Source organism: Cottoperca gobio, chromosome 5 (genome assembly GCF_900634415.1).
Source record: "Cottoperca gobio chromosome 5, fCotGob3.1, whole genome shotgun sequence".
Classification (NCBI taxonomy): domain Eukaryota; kingdom Metazoa; phylum Chordata; class Actinopteri; order Perciformes; family Bovichtidae; genus Cottoperca; species Cottoperca gobio.
In genome coordinates, this window is record NC_041359.1 from 5,713,432 (window position 1) to 5,730,112 (window position 16,681).

The window sequence follows — 16,681 nt, forward strand, 5'->3', positions numbered from 1 at the left end:
GGCAATCCTCCCACTAAGCCGTCTCTTATTTCTTACAGTAATGTGTGCGTGTGTGCTGTTTGTCTGTGAAGTGACTCCAAAACACCGTTAGGTTGAACTATTAGGCTTATTTGTATCAGGCCATAATAAGCTGGAAGCAGATCCCAACAGATATTCTGAGTTTTTTACTTTTATTGCTCAGCAGTTTAGGCCAGTGAGCATGGATGTGAATGATACGGACAAAAATAGTACAGAATAGGGCTGAATATTTTGGGGAAAATATCTAATTACGATTTTACTGACCAATATTGCAATTGTTTTGTATAAATTATACTCCAAGACTGTATTTGTGGAGAATTGCTGCCCACATATCTGATTTTACCAGTGATTTTAAAAGGTCTTGAGCCAATCAGGGCTACTTCACGAGTCCTAATCCTGGAGGCCCGGATTCCTGAGAGCTATTAAATTAGGTAGTTTAAACAACGATATTCTTACATGTAACTAGAAGATCCTGACAGGGATTTTAGGCACTCTCTGTCTTTGTAACTATCCAGCTAACTACACATTACCTCTGTGAAAATGGTGTAAATCATTGAGTGTTCAGTTCAGTTCTTTTTCTGTCATTTAAGTATCTCTCAAATATCAAAGAATGCAGAAGTAACGTTAATAAGCTACATTTACATTTTCAGGCAGCAGTTGTTATTGTTGTAATCATTTGTTGAACTGGATGATTTCTTGCTAAAACTTTCACCTCTGTTAACTTTTTTAAGATAAACTTGTCAATCAATTTCAATTAGTTGATTGACTGAATAGTAATCGGCACCTATTTTGATAATCAATCAATCAATATTCTAACTTTTAAGCAATAATTGCACACATTCACTGGCTTCCAGCTCTTTAAATGTAACACTTAGTTTTATGTGTAAGTAGACTGAACATCGTTGTGTTCTGTACTGTGTGTTGGTCAACACAAGACATTTTAAGACATCTCCTTGGACCTTGCTGACACTTTGTAGAGCAAACAATTAAAATATAAAATTATAAAATGATTGGTAGATTAATCGATGATGAAAATAACTAGTTGCAGCCCTATTAGGCTATAATAATTTGTTTTACTTTTATTTATTTTATTTAAAAAAAATTACTTTTTCAAATAATGTTTTGACATAACAATGATTATTGTTCAGAATACTTAGAGACTAGCTCAGTGGTTTTTGTTATAACATTATAATGCATAGCTCAGTCTTTAGTGCATTATGGTTCCTTATTTATCTTAACTCTTTATTTTATTATTAATACAGTATAGCACTTAAGGCTATTTGCAGCTGCTTGGTCATTTTGTTATATTATTTGTATGATCTTGCCATTGTAGTTTTATCTTGTAAATGTATTAATATGAGAATTAGAGCACCAACTTTTGCCAATAGAAAATCTATGTTAATAGTAGTAATAACAAAAGTAAATGCAATAATAAATTCCCTTAATTAAATATCTGTTAATCCAGTATATTTCACGCTACCTGAATGTTGCAACCGTCAGCTGCTTTGTGTTGGACTCTCCTTTGTTTTTTAAATATCTTTGGCGTACTATAGTCTTCCTGTCCCTCTGCTCACCTCTGTCTGCACCGAGAGCCCTGATTGGCTGAACACTTTCTGCACTATAGTCTGGCTGCTTGCCAGCCGTGCTGCCAGTGGCTGCCGTGCCCCCTGATCAGAAGAGAATGTGACATTTGTGCAGAGGTAATGGAATCTGCGTGCAATTAAATCTCTGACTGTGAAGAGGAGTCTATCTCTCCCCCCCCCCCATCTCCTGCCATTGCCAGCAGCAGGGGGGGTCAGGCACAATGATGAAACCTTCCCAGCAGGCTCCCTCGCCGCACTCTCTTTCCCAATCTCCATGTCAGGTTGTGTTTTTTAACTTTGCTGCACTAGCCCTGCCTCTATCTGGCAATTAATTACAGAAAACGTCCATTAGGAATCTCTCCAAATATTGCGTAAGAAGAATTAATATTCAATTATAAAAATTACATTACAACGGCTGCGACATTACCAATGCTTTAATGAATTCTGCTGCAGGTGACAGTTGTTATTTTGTGGTTGTTGGGCGGTTAAGCATGCTTTGATTTTATTTTTTGTAGGGGGAGTGGTGGAGAACAAGACAGAGAGAAAGGAAAGAAGGCTGAGGGCAGATTCATGCATGGCTGAGCAGAGGGTCATATCTCTCTGCTCCTCTTTCTCTGCTGCCCTGCCACTACACTTAACGCCTCATTTGTGGGCTTTGTGGCCAATGGCTTGAGTCTGTGATCTGTTGCCATAAAAGGCAGCTTTTTCCTCTTTGCTGATGGGGCACTTGCTTGTGGGTTAATAACAGACCCCCTCTATACAGGCAGACTCATATCTAATGGATATGTGCATCCCCATCAGGAGAGCTCATAAACATAAAACTCTCTGCTGGTTGGGAAAGGACAGAGCCACGCCATGCAAGCATTTCCCCTTGAACTTGTTTAGGAGTGGTTCCTATCTGTGTTCCTTGTCCATGCTGGGTGGACGGAGATGCAGGATATCCAGGTCAAGGTTCAGCTAAATCCTCCCTGCGTCGCTTACACACCCTGTGCGGGTCTGTCTACAAAGGCACACTCTTAGATCATACTCCTCTTCAGATCTGACGCTGAACACAATATTCAATATGAATGCATGTTCCAGTTCATTTAAACAGTAAAATTGCATTTTAGTTTTCCCATGCTGCTGCAGAGCTTTAATGTGACTATTTTCCTGTCACGTTCAACTCTTCCTTTCACATTCAGCTTCCCTGGTAATGTATTTTGTCATGATGAATTATTAATGTCAGCGTTGGTTGAAGGGAGTGTTGTCTTAGAAAATAAGAGGGTCACTCTGTTACTTCTTCTTTCCTCACCCAAGGGTTAATTTGAACCAACAATCAAACAAACCTCCCCGTTTCCTCGCTGAACTGTGGGTCGTAATGAAAACTGCCGGCTCTCAACTTTATTCACCAACATCCTGCTAAACAAATACAACACCATTCCTTTCGGCGCTCTCTGTTTTCCTCTGTTGCAGATGGCTTTGCTGAGTTGTGTGATACAGAAAGAAAAGGCTTTCCTTGGGGAATGAGAGAAGGAGAGAGAGGAAGAGAGACAGAGAGAGAGAGAGAGAGAGAGAGAGAGAGAGACAGAGAGAGAGACAGAGAGAGAGAGACAGAGAGAGAGAGAGAGAGAGAGAGAGAGAGAGAGAGAGAGAGAGAGAGAGAGAGAGAGACAGAGAGAGAGAGAGACAGAGAGAGAGAGAGAGACAGAGAGAGAGAGAGAGAGGAGAAGGAAGGAAAGACAGAGAGACGAATAGAGAGAGAGACAAGATAGAGAGATAGACATAGAGAGTATAGACTAGAGAGAATAGATAAGCATCTAACTCGACATAAGAGAGATTACCAATATAGCTCTCAGATAGAATATTCGAGAATATACACATCTCTATATATCTTATATATAGACCATAGGAGAGATCCTCCCAGAGAGATTAGTATATATATTAGATAGATATACAGAATACAATACATACCTCTCTTAGATAGAGCTAGGATATATACATAGATATATATACTCCATATATTATATACTTATAAGACTCTAAGATATATACTCTATACCTCTCTCCTCCCTCTATATCCTCTAGAGAGAGAGAGCGAGAGAGATAAAGAGGCTTACTCCATTAGTGTCATTTGTATGGTGAATTAGTTCAGTTTGACAGATAGATGTGGAAAATTGTATTAATTGTATAATTATCTGTGGCTAGCCACTTGTGCGGAAAAGTGCTGTGATGTGGGTTAGGGCCGGGGAGAGCACATTTTGGCCTTTATGTGCTTATTTTGTCTTTGTACAGGAAATTAACAACAATCAGGGGTCCTGAGGATAAAACATAAACACACCCAAACTCGCAGACACTCACACTCCCCCCTGGGCAGGTTGTCACATGCTCAGTGAGATGCTGCTCTTTAAAGTAATGCGTCTGGCCAGTGAGCCTTCTCTTCAGGCAAAGAGGAGGGAGGATCAAGATGGCACAACTTAGCACAAATGTAACAGCTATGCAGAAAGACTCGCTTAAAACTGCTGCCGCTCTGAAGAGAGAACTTCACATTCAGCTCATTTCTGATATGATTTAAAATGTAAGGCTACGGACAGATTGACCAAAAAGCTAAAACATTCAACAGTCTAAACCTTTGGCTTCATATCTGTCGCTGGTTCTCTGCCGTTTGTTTTTCCTCCTGCAAAACATTCCCATGAATGAGTTTGCATGAAGTGCCTATCTTAACTGCCAATTTGCTTGGAAACTAATAACAGTTATCATCTCTTCCTGTTTCAAACAGCGAGTTTCTACTGAAACAACTCCGTGTATACAGAATGTTTAACTGTGAGACTAATTTATCTTTGTCTTACTTCATCCTTTTTCCTCAGATCATCGTTTTTATGGTTTTGAATAGAAGTAGTCTGGCATTGCATCGTTGACATGTAGAATGTCATCACTGTTCGAGCAGTAAACTGCTTAGAACGAGATATTGCTGCTGTTGTAACAAAGGCTCTGTGTACAGATTAAACAGTTTGGGCAGCGGCTCTTAATTCCAATATTTAGCTATTTATCAGTGAAAGAATATGTTGATTTGTTTGCCAATTTTAATAAGTATGTATCACGCTGTTTGGTGTTGCGTAAACTAGGGCTGCATTCACGGATTATTTCCATTTTTTCCCGATTAGTCGATGAAGCGTCAAAAAATGGCCATCGCAACTTCACAGAGCCAAACTTGACGTCTCCAAATGTCTTGTCGTGTTTAACCAAAAACATCTAGTCAGTTACTGAATAGTTCTTTGAGCCTGGTGGGCGAAGCTAAGCCCAGGACGAACACTGATGCGCTACAGTCAGCAGCTGCATGCAATTTTCAGCTCAACTCATTCAAGTGTAATGAGAAAATGCAAGAGAAGGCCTGGATGTTCTCACTCTTGAAGGAAAAGTTGACATGGGACATAAGACAACTGCATAAACAATAAGTGGAGCTGCTCCCAGATAAATTCCCTTCATTGAGTGGTTGCTTTTTTTGTGTCTATAATCCAAAACATTTCCTTCTATTATACGCAGGTTGGTTTGTCGTCATAACAAGCATGCCTTTGATGCTTAATCAAATGATGTATGTTCACGCACTGAGCTGGTCTGACGAGAGTCTTGCAACACAAAGCAATTCATGGACTGAGAGCTTTTCATGTCTCAGTTGTTGCCTTCGTCATGCTCCGTTGCTCCGTTGCATCTCCTGTGATAATGCACAGGGGATTAGCAGGTAACAAGGCGGCTGTGCTTCTCTGAGGATGTCACGCGTGGCTTTGAACGTGTCGTACAGTACTTCATAAACGGAGGGGGGGGGGGGGGGGAGAACCACCAAACGGTGATTTCCCGGCGACACAGGGAGCCTCCTCCTGGATAATGTAGTCATGAAAGGTCGGGGGCAGCTGGTCAGAGCAGGAGAATAGGAAGCGGTGTGCGCCCGGGCTAAAGTGCAGCGAGAAGCAAATTAAAGCTCATATCTGCCATCTCCCTCGCCTCCCTGCACTTTCCTGTTTGGACTTGAAGGTGATTGGGAGCCAAGGCGGTGACAGTTGACGGAAGCTGCGCGGAGGAGAGAGTATTTATTTACAGTGAGTTGCAGCGATGCTTGTTCAGGATGCGGTTTCACGCAGGATGTGCCGTCCCCCCCCTCCCTCCACACAAACCTCCTCCCATCTTTCTCATCTCCACCCTCACACTACAATCCCCAGGTTTGATCAAGAATGGGAAGTGAGTTATTGGGGCGGGAGGGGTTGTCCTGGGCAGGCTGTATTGTGTAAGAGGCTGGGTCTGGATACAGCCAGCGGAGAGCTCACTCAGCATGCCTTCCTGCCAGGCCCGGGACGTGGTACCAAAGTCAACACAGGTCACTGAGAAAAAAAGGGAGTGTGAAGCTTTAAGATTGCATTGTGCGACAAAGATTGTCTTTAGCAAAAAGAAAAACTGTAATCCATGTTTGAAGTAGAGAAAATTAACAAAATTGAGCACATGAGAAAAGTGTAAGTGTAAAAGAGAGGGTGTGTGTACCCTGCCAGGAATTTCACCTTGTGAAGCCCGGGGTTGGGGGTTGATGGTGTGTAAATCACAGTAATTACACTGTACACTGGGTGCTGTACAATTACCTTTTTCGTCACCCTACAATACAGTATTCACATTACGGTAAACTGCTCGCTTTAAAGATGCAAGTGTGTCATACATCATCTCACACCACACAAGAGTAGATATGCAGGAAATGTGACTTGATTAGTCCAATAGAAGTGAACATGTAGTCTTCACCTGGCCATCCCTGGCTTTCATCTGGTGGGATGTTGAGCAGTAACATGTGAGTGTGCTGAAAAGGTGAGCCATACAGATCTCTGCCCACTTGCTGTCATGTCGACATTAACCCTCCCAAAAGTTTCAAAGGCAGGTTTTACGAGCTGCCTTACGGCCTCATCTATGTGGACAGAGGCATCTAAACTCTGGAGAACCTGCCACATAAAAAGCACATCTGTTAAAGCCTAAATTGTAAAACAGCCCCCGCGTGTCCAGGCAGCGTCAAGTTAATAATACACTCAAAGTACAGCTTTTAACGCTCCCCGCAGCAACGGCAGCAGTGATTGTCTTATATTCACTTCTTTTCATCAGCTCTTTGATGAGACATTTTTTGACCTTTTCAAGAGTATTTTGTCAAAAGGACTGTAGAAAGCAAGCAGTGTCTTTGCTAGAATGGTTTAAGTGTAGTGGGAGGATGGGGGAATCGTTTTCATCTGTTTAATTTTACAGTTATGGTGAAGCAGGCATTGGCATCCCATCTGAAATGCACATTTGACAATAATTAAAAAGAAGCTTGAACATCTGCTTAAAATCTATCTTCGTAATGTTTCAGACTGAATTCCTGACGTAAAGTGCTAAAAACGTATCTGCTTTTTTTAGTCTAGTCAACTTTTAGTAACACTAGCTAACTTCACTTGCATAGCAAATATTTTAAGAGGGTTGTTTTTAGGGTTAGGGTCTTCCTCTCCTTAACATTAGACAGCTGCAATTTGAGTGACAGAATGACCCACAAATAGCGATAAATACTACAGCTAGAAGGGCACTCGGAGAGCGTAGACCTCCCCAAGGCCTGTTTCGCAATGGTAAGAAAAAGAATGCGCGTATCGCCCCATAATTCGGATCCAGTCTAGAAATGTATGCGTCTTTGCCTTGGCCCCCACTGACAGACAAACAAACAAACCGAACTGAAAGCTTATAACCTCCTTGGTGTAGGTGATGATAGAGGATTGTTGTGGCACTAAAACGTAAGGCTTAGCAGGCTAGTTGCATTACCAAATAATGGCAAGTATTATGCTCAGTTTTGAGGTTTAACACCACAGCCCAAATACTATTAAAATATATGTGAGTGATGCAATTTAAGCAGCAGTTGTCATTACAGGGATACAGTTATTACACATTGTTTTTCAGTTCAGTTTCTTAAAGAGGAAGTGCGGTTTCTGCACCTTAAGTTTAGCTTCGGACCTGACAGAAACAACACAACATAAACAACATAAATCTCAGGGCTGATTAGAGGTTTGTTCAAAGGCATCTGGCAAATAACCTGAGGGAGAAGAGCTATACAGTTATGCATGTACATATAAGGGGCCAGGCAATCACCATTCCTGTTTGGAATAGCCATGACATGCCTACATCGTTGGTGGGTAGTAACACAAAACGGTATACGCTATATGTTGTAAATGTCATATAGAGATATGATTTCTCTGGCTGAAATTTTGACCTGCAGTCAAAGTACTTGAGAAATTGTTGAGAATTTATGTGTGATCAGTGTTGCTTTTTGTTTTGAGGATGTTAAGGATGATCACTTTTTGTTGCAAGAGTAATGTCATTCCGTTTAGCAGTGATTGAGATGAATCTGCAGCTGCAGACTGTGAGCTGTGACAGTGGCAGTTTTATTAATTGGTCAATATGGGCTGACTTTATGTCCAGTAAAACACATCATACATGCTTCTCCTTTATATAAAACCACAAGTAAGAGCTTTAAAGTATAGCCAAGCCTGTTGTAATGCTTTGTGATGTTTCCATATTCTGGACTTTGTGTACAATACACAGATTGATTAGAAAAAACGCCTAGGCTCTGTATACAAGGCCTGGCAGCAATAGACAGTCAATATGAATTCCAGGTGCATTTTGAGGTGGTAAAAGGGTTGAGTGAATCCGTAATATTTGTATTTATTGGAGAAAATAAGCCAAAACTAACCCTGTTCAAAATCAAGTGAACATAGGCAACACTGAGAATGTCAAATTTATTCCAGGTTGGATTAAGTGTTTCTACCAGGTCAGAGGGTCCAGCTGCAACACCTGTTACTTCTAAAGGCACAAGGGGGAACAGTCTTAGAGAATCCACAATGTTTTTATTCATTCTTTTCCGTCTTGTGATGCAGTGTGTAATTGATAATGACAACATGGTCACATCTTGCCTGAATTGGACAAGATGTGTTATTTATTGTGATAGAAGGGGCTCTGTTTGAGCCGGGTCGTAGCCTGATTGATGAGCTAAATTGGATGAGTCATTATTAGGCCTATTAGCCGAGTTTTATTAAATGCCTCTAACCAAAAAAGAAAAGAAAATCTGTTGTGGAATATTTCCTTCTGAGGATATCATGAGGCTGGATTGGTAAAAGGCAAATAATATATGTGTGAGATTGATCAGTGAGTAGCGACCCCATTATCTCCTGAGATGTTAATTACACTGCGCTCAGCTTACATGTCAAAAGGCAGATAATTGAAGAAGGTAAAAGATGTGCCACACTTTATTTATGCTGTCACTTAGAGCTGGTGGAAGATCGCCTCTCTCGTATGTGCTTTTTTATTCAGCTTCTTTCTTCTCTCCTTTTTTTTGTGTCTATGATGTATTTATTGCTCTGTAATATTACATTGTCAGAGTTGATCATTTTATATATATATATATATATCCATGCTCAAAGCGTCAGCAGGGCTACATTTGGGGATGAACTAAAACATGAAAAAATCTTTCAAAATGTCCAGATCTATAATTTAATACATCACATATACGTATTATATAAGTCTATTAAGAGCAAAATAGAAGCCTGAATAGTTAGCACGGTCTGAGCTTTCTCTCACACATACAGATGCTATTCTTTACACATAGAGATGATTGCACACTCGTCTTTACAACATAAATAGAATGTAAGGTGCTGATTACTGTATGTGTTTTAATCTGGGCTCATTTCACATAAAAAAAACAGCAATTTTATGCTCTTTTTTTTAAGTGCCCCAATTCTTTACGGCCCTGTCACAGTTCTGTATGGCAGAAACGTATGCCGGCGTATATGAAAAGTAGCTCAAAATTCAAAATACGTCCAACTTTTCCACAGCGGTGTTGTAGCTGACGTATACATAACAAATACATAACAAATTATTATACGTATGTCAAACATTGATAGCGTATCACTTACCTATTTAAAACGTATCAGAGCGTCTGCCCAACGGAAAAGTGCCATCTGGTTTACGTCATGCTGATGCTGGAGAACAGAATGTACTCTTGTCACAGCCTCTCAGCATCCTCCATGCTCTCTGATGATGGGCTGATCACTCACTGAGCTACTCACAGGGACCCTTTATACTATATTCAAACTATAAGCTCCCAAAACGCTAGCTGAACGCTAGCTGTACTGTAGAAACACATTTAATAAATGACTCCGTCGTCAGGGATAAGCTTAACATAGGGTAGGAATAGGGTATCCACTCAATACATTGGCTGTAGGGCTCACCGTCAGCCGACGTAGCCTATATCTAACGTATTCACGTAGGTATTTACGTACTATATTCACGTACTATATTTACGTACTATATTTACGTAGGTAAGTATTCACGTACGTATTCCGTATGTCTAACGTAACTTATGTGTAACGTCTGCATATCTTATGAAGCACACGTCGGGTACGTCCTGTAATTTTGAACATGCTCAAAACATCAGCGTTCAACAACGCACCCCAGCGTAACACAGTGAGCTCTTAATGAATACTACTTATGCCTTACCTTATATCTAACGTACACCAGCGTGTTGCCCATATTTTGGTATACGTTATGCATTCGTTGGGTATTCGTCTGATACATTTTGTATTAGGAAGTGATGCGCTATCAACAGATTAGACATGCGTATCTGTAAATGTTCACTTTTCCGATCCGATGAAAAGTTGGACGTATTTGGACTCTGACAAATTTTCATATATACGCCAACATGCGTTTCTGCTATACGGATATGTGTGACAGGGCCTTTACACAATGGGGGTAAATGTTGCCCCCAAAATGTTTTTATTTTATTTTATACACTATTTAAAATAAATATTTTTCAGTCCTCTTCTTCAGATCTTTCTGTTGCATTTGTCTGATGCTGCTAGTTTGTAGCTTGACTTACTTTTACTTTACTTGCCATTCATTAATATCTCAAATGTACCTGTGCCTGCACATCTCTGATATTTATAGACTAAGATGAGAAAAGTTGTAACTCCTCAAATTTAATTTTATGTAAAGTAAGAATGGAACTGCCATTCACTTTATTATGGTAAAGTTAGTGTAAGAACAATCTTGGCTGGTTGTTGTAATGTGTTACAGTGACTACAGCTGCTAGATGACCACAACAGTAGCAAAGCATGACACAGATATATATAAAAAGAGAGGAATAAAGAGAATGGAAACATTTTTGGGAGAGTCTTAGTACGTTACAGTATCTGCCAGAGTGCTCCTCTGAAATACACACTGAGGTGAGAGGGCGCAAAAAGCAGCAGACATCTTTTAAAAGGGTTCTGTTTCTAAGTGCAGTTCCCCCACCTGAGTAGCTTCATGTCTGTACACTTCCTATTGACAGTGTATAAGCCATAGGGGACACGGCGTACTTAAAATAAAAAAAACAAAATCTTAATTTTGCGTGCTTATAGAGATAGCACCAAAACTCTGTTTCCTGTGGTTTCCTGTGGTGTCTCTGTGTGCTGCAATTTACAAGTGCACGTGAATGCTGTCTGTACTACCAAATGCAAATGTGCACACACAAACACACACTCCTGAGTCCTGTTCTCCTTTTTGTGTTGTCATCATACCCGGGGGTGGAGCCTCGAGGGAGTGACCAGACTGTGGTCATCATCACACCTCAGGGGCGGATGGACAGTCGCTGCACAGACGATTTAGTGCATCACCTGGTGGACACTGCTAAGAATGAGCAGAGCATGATGGGAAACTACATTCACAACACTAGCATATATACAGTCTGATGAATTTACCACTGTATGTAGCTTCAGACGTTTTCTGTCTGTTTTTGTAGTTTACGTTCACTCATTTGTATATGAGCTCTCGTTTCCCCCCAGTCAAAAGTCTCAGAATAAGCAACTGTTTATACTGACGTAACATCAGATTATGATAATGATTAGGGACATTTCAACTGTTCTGTAACAGTGGAAGAGGACAGCGTGTCTTTGTTGAGCTGAGGGCCGTAGTTCAGCTTTGCCACCCCATCCCTACCCACCTTTTCTCTATCTGAAAGCCATTAGCATCTTTCCACTTGTTTATCTGCAGACCAGAAGGCTCCATAAGGCAGACAATGAAGTAAAGTTTTTATGGTATTAAGTTTGAAGTGTTTTTCTCATTTTGGCCACTTCTTGTTTGCCAGAGAAAGACCTCTGCTCTCTCAGATGCCAGCGAGCAGTATTTTGCTGTGGCAGTGCAGCCTTATCTGCGCTCTAGGTCTGTACTTTAATGGGCTTTATTGATCTAAACAACATCAGGGGTTGCGGTGATGTTATTAAGGCAGAGATAACTTATGTGTAATTCCACTCCAACAATATATTAGCCTTTTATTGGTCTAAATAACTTTGCCTTTTAGACAGTAATGCACCAGTAAGTCACAGCAGCTCTTCATGTCGGCAGGATCTTAATAAAGCATTTCCTCTGGACATCCTGCTGCGGAGAGAGTGAAAAACGACAGGTTAAAAGGCATGCTGGGAAGTTTCCATGCCATCACTGTAAATTATCTCTTTTGAATACATAAATAAAGTGAGAAGAGAGCTGTGAACTGGAAGAGGGTGGGGAGGATTGGGTGGAAGTTTGTTCAAACATGTGTTCCATCTTTTTCTCTGTTTCACACATGGAGGTGCTGTGAGGAGGAACACTGCAGGTTCCAAAAGATGAACTGCAATGTGTGCAACATCATGTCGGCAGACCAGTGTTGTTACCACATTTACTGCTGAAATGAGTTGGATGTTAATCTAGATTCATCAATTTATTCATTAATAATTAGATTGGTTGGTTACGTTAAGACACGGCTATGGAATCTGATAACTTGTAATGGGCCATTGTACATTATTTTTGCCACTTTATAGCATAAATAATTCACAAAACAAAAATGATTGAGGGAAAAAGTGCATGTGTGCATAGCATAACATGTGTATGTGTTTGCTTGAGCATGTATAGTAACCAACCATTTAGATGGACATAATGACAGTATTGATATGTTTTGAATGATTTAAAGGGATAGTTTGGATTTTTCAAAGTGTGGTTATATGAGGTACTTATCCATAGTCAGTGTATACCTACAGTAGGTGGTGTTTGCAGAAGCAGACAGGAGCACCAGCATGGAGGATAAGTAATGTACTGCTGTGGACGGGGGCAGCAGCTAAACATATTTTGACAAAGAAAAGCCCACCTAAAGAAACTGTGGGCATCCCGACCATCATTACTGTAGGTAATGATGATGGATGAGTTTCTAAATCAACCCCACACCAAATATATGAACTTTCCCTTTAATACAGAAAACACGACTAATAATATTACATATTATATTAAAGTCAATAGTCCAGCTTCAGATATTGTTTAAAGGTTAGTTTGAACACAAATGATGATACAGCCACAGCTCTATGAGGTAAACTAGAATAAAGTAATGATATAAAGGCAATTAATTAATTATATTAATTAATATTTTCCTGAATTGATTAAATGTGCATGGTGCATTGTGTGTCTGCAAACTTCTTAATAGACAATTGCAATATTTCTTTCCTTCCAAGGGCAGCATATATCTAATATTTATAAAAAATAACGAACCCATTTATCTGGAAGTGTATTTTCAAGGGGTGGGGGCGGGGGGGGGGGGGGGGGGGGGGAAGGGCTTCATAATTTGCAGCTATTTAAAGCCTCGGTTTTGGTAATGAATTATTTTGTCATCTCGACTGTGATGAGATTCATCTTTAATAACTGTAACAATTATTTTATTAAAAAGCGAAGCCATGCATTATGGCTATCTCGCCAAGGTCTCAAGCTGGAAGGAATTCTCATTAAGAGCATTATATTACCCCGGTGTGCTTTCACTTGGATATCTCGCTGAAATTACATTAGGTGTCAACAATGTTTGTGTTAGAAGTAAGCAGTCATATTTACAGAGGCTAGCTTTTTCATTTGCTGGCTGACACTGGGAGATGTATTAAAAAAGATACTAATGTTCTGTATCTGATTAAGTCACTTAGAGAGAAACTCCTCTAAAGTGTTGACTTTTAATATAAGGCAAGCACTGCTCTGTCATCACAGAGGCATAAATCTTTACTCGGAGATGAGGAACTTTTGATTGCTCAAGATTATTTTGTGATTTATTTAGTTGGCACAAAGGAGGGTCCTCCCCCCCCCCCCCCCCCAAAACATTTAGATCCTTCCTAAACTGTAAGCATCAGGTTGTTTGTGTCGTGATTGATTTAACCGTGTCTTTTCATCTACATCCTGTGTTTCTTCTGATGGTTAGCGTGGTGCGCAACGTTGTGTTATGTTAATGGTTTCAGGCCCGGGGTTGCTGCTAATGACATGGTTGTAATTGTTTGTCAGTGTGATAATGTGTGATTTCCTATTTCCATGTGAAGTTGGACATTTGATGAAGGAGGGATCTTGTCAGGAAGACAAAGTGCTGTCATTTGTCACCAGCTAAATGAGCTTCTCTCCTCTTGGCTTTCATTGGCAATATGATATTCTTTTTTTTCTCTTCTTTTTTGGCTATTGCCATGATTTCGACATCATTCCGTGCACAGTATAAAAGAGCAAGATGAAACCATCAATGAGATGAAAGTTTCACTCAGGTTGTGTTCTGTGCTGACGTATAGAAATCTGTTAACTGTATTTCACAGAAACACAGAAGTGAAATTACAGAGTGTGCTAATCTTTTATTCTTAGTGTTTGCTAGGAGTCATCACTTCCTTAAACTCAACATTTTTAAACGGTTTCATCAGCTTTAGAGGGAAAACTTTGGCGGTTCATGTCACTGTATACACTGAGTTAGGATTGTAAAGTAGCTCTTACATTTTGTCTCAGTACTATCACAAACTCATGAGGCACATAATTGCAGCAAGTGAAGGACAGGATTGTAGGACTGCCTTCATACTTTCCAGAGTCTTTGATGTAGTCGCCCCCTGAACAGACTGCTTCTGTTTCTGATTAGACTGATTCCATATTGTGGGGTTGTGGGCAGATCCTTCCTAGTTAACAATCTAATGAGCTAAACAAGCCAAACAAAGGAGCGATATAGAAAATGGGTCTCCTGAGGGAGCTACTTATTGTCACAATTGCCCGTCTTGTCTTCTCTTTCCACTCCATATCGATTCATGTCTTCATTGCTTACGCTCCGTCCTCTGTAGCACACACGGGGTGGTGTAATCAGCTAAATGTAGCCTCTGCTTTCTTATTATTACCTGGGTGCTTAACACTGATATTTATTTCCTCCTTCAAGGACAAATGATGTAGGAGAAGGCAGATCCCGTGTGAAGTCCCCGAGCTCTCGCCGTGCGGCAGATCCCTTTTCAGTGCCAGCTGTTCTCTCAGATACACCAGGCCGTACTGAAATTCTCTTAATATAATTCTGGCGGGCTCAGGAGAATTGTGCAAAACAAGCGTGCCAGCCAGGAGAACGTTGAATTTTTCATCAGCGGCCTCAACTCGCTGAGTTAGTGGGCAGCGCTCTCATTCATGAGCAGATGTTCAGCGCAGTTACACTCTGCAGTTAATATGAACTTACTGGCCTCTCCGCCATTGGCTGCAAGGACGTTGGCAGCGACCTGGCATCTGAGACTTACTCCCAGTAAAAGGCGCAGGCCTGGAAAGTGTAGCTCCTGACTTTTTTTAGCCACTTCCCGGCCCAGGAGCTGGATCCTGGACGGGGAAAGGCACTGACAGCCCATCCGTCTTCAGCCCGACAGTGATGAAACACTTGCCACTGTTTGCTTGGGGAATAGCAGGGAAATTCCTGAAGATAATTTCCACAAGTTCATTTCTAATGCCTTGCTAAACATGAACCGCTCAGCAGGTGATATCTACTGTATGTGCACGGAATATATGTACATGAAGGTACCAGCCCCCGCGGTTCTGTATGAAACTGTTTTACATGTAGAGGAATTACACCAGTACCCTTGAAAGAGGAAATTCATAGAAACAAGGCACCTGTGAGGGGGTAACAGTTTGGCCCTAGTAGGTCTATAGCTGGAAGCAGCTGGTGCTGTGGTCAGTCTGGTGGGCTGTATCCTCTCCCCAGCCCGGTACTTTAGACATCTGCATGCCCAAGCTGCTCAGCCTGGGTTTGATGTGGCCATACAGATCTGTAATGGTTTCCTTCTAACTAAGCAAAATGCTATTTGATGTAAAGTACCATTAACTGGTCAGAGTGTGTACGTGAAATCAGGTTTAGTAGGCGGCAGGCCAATCATTGTGTGTGTGTGTGTGTGTGTGTGTGTGTGTGTGTGTGAGAAAGTCATCACAGTAAAGTTGTGCATATGGGACTTAAACAGTGGAAATGACAAGCTCTTGTTTCCTCCGCACGTCTCATTTTCACTTTCTAATTGGTCGTTTTCAGGTTGGCTTTACGAGAGCAAAACTAATTAGTGTTTCTAAATTCAGCAGAAAAAAAAAAGTCAGCCGGCTTGATTGTTCTGGTTTCTTCTCCTGTGTCAGGCGCTCAACAATAAAATAAGACTCTAATCATTTTCAAATTGCTCGTATTTTTAAAGCCCAGAGCTGAATGTCACTCCCGGTCTCTTGGCATTTTGTTTGGCAAGATCAGGGAACAGTGGTTGCCCTCTCGCCTGTGTGCTCTCTTTGTAATTCGTGGGAAGTTTGGACTTGGGGCTGGTGGAAAAAAAAAACTGCCTTGTATGTTTGAGGTGGGGTTGATTCTGCTTTGATTGGGAACGTCCTGCTGACAGGAGCAGCCGAGCAAGTTTACAGTAGCTGTGACATTGCTGTTACCTTTATTCAAAGTGCTCCAGCTGCAACGAGCCCTCAGGAAGCCCAGCACAGGCCCACATGGGCGGCCGGCAGCCCACAGAGAGGAGAACGAGCCCTGTTTGAGTTGGCAGACACTCCCCTCTCGGGGAACTTTTGCTGCCTCTGCAGAAAGGCCAGTGGCGGCGGCTCTGGCGGGGCGGCGATAATTCTCGGGGCAGGATGGGCTTTTTCCACCTCTCCTCCCTTTCAGGAAACACATTTAGCTGTTTCTTCCCTGTGTTTGCAAACGGAGGGAAGGAGTTAAGGTGAAGGGGCACGGGGCAGTTGGACTAAATGACAGAGTTGGACTGTGAGAGGCTGAGTGC

General features: G+C 41.3%; 1 protein-coding gene across 2 annotated transcripts in view; it reads left to right on the forward strand.

Annotated features, from left to right (window-relative positions):
- The window catches only part of LOC115008655 (forkhead box protein P1-B-like), a 155,825-nt gene that overhangs the window by 18,332 nt on the left and 120,812 nt on the right, over positions 1-16,681 (forward strand). The gene's annotated exons all lie outside the window — the stretch shown is intronic.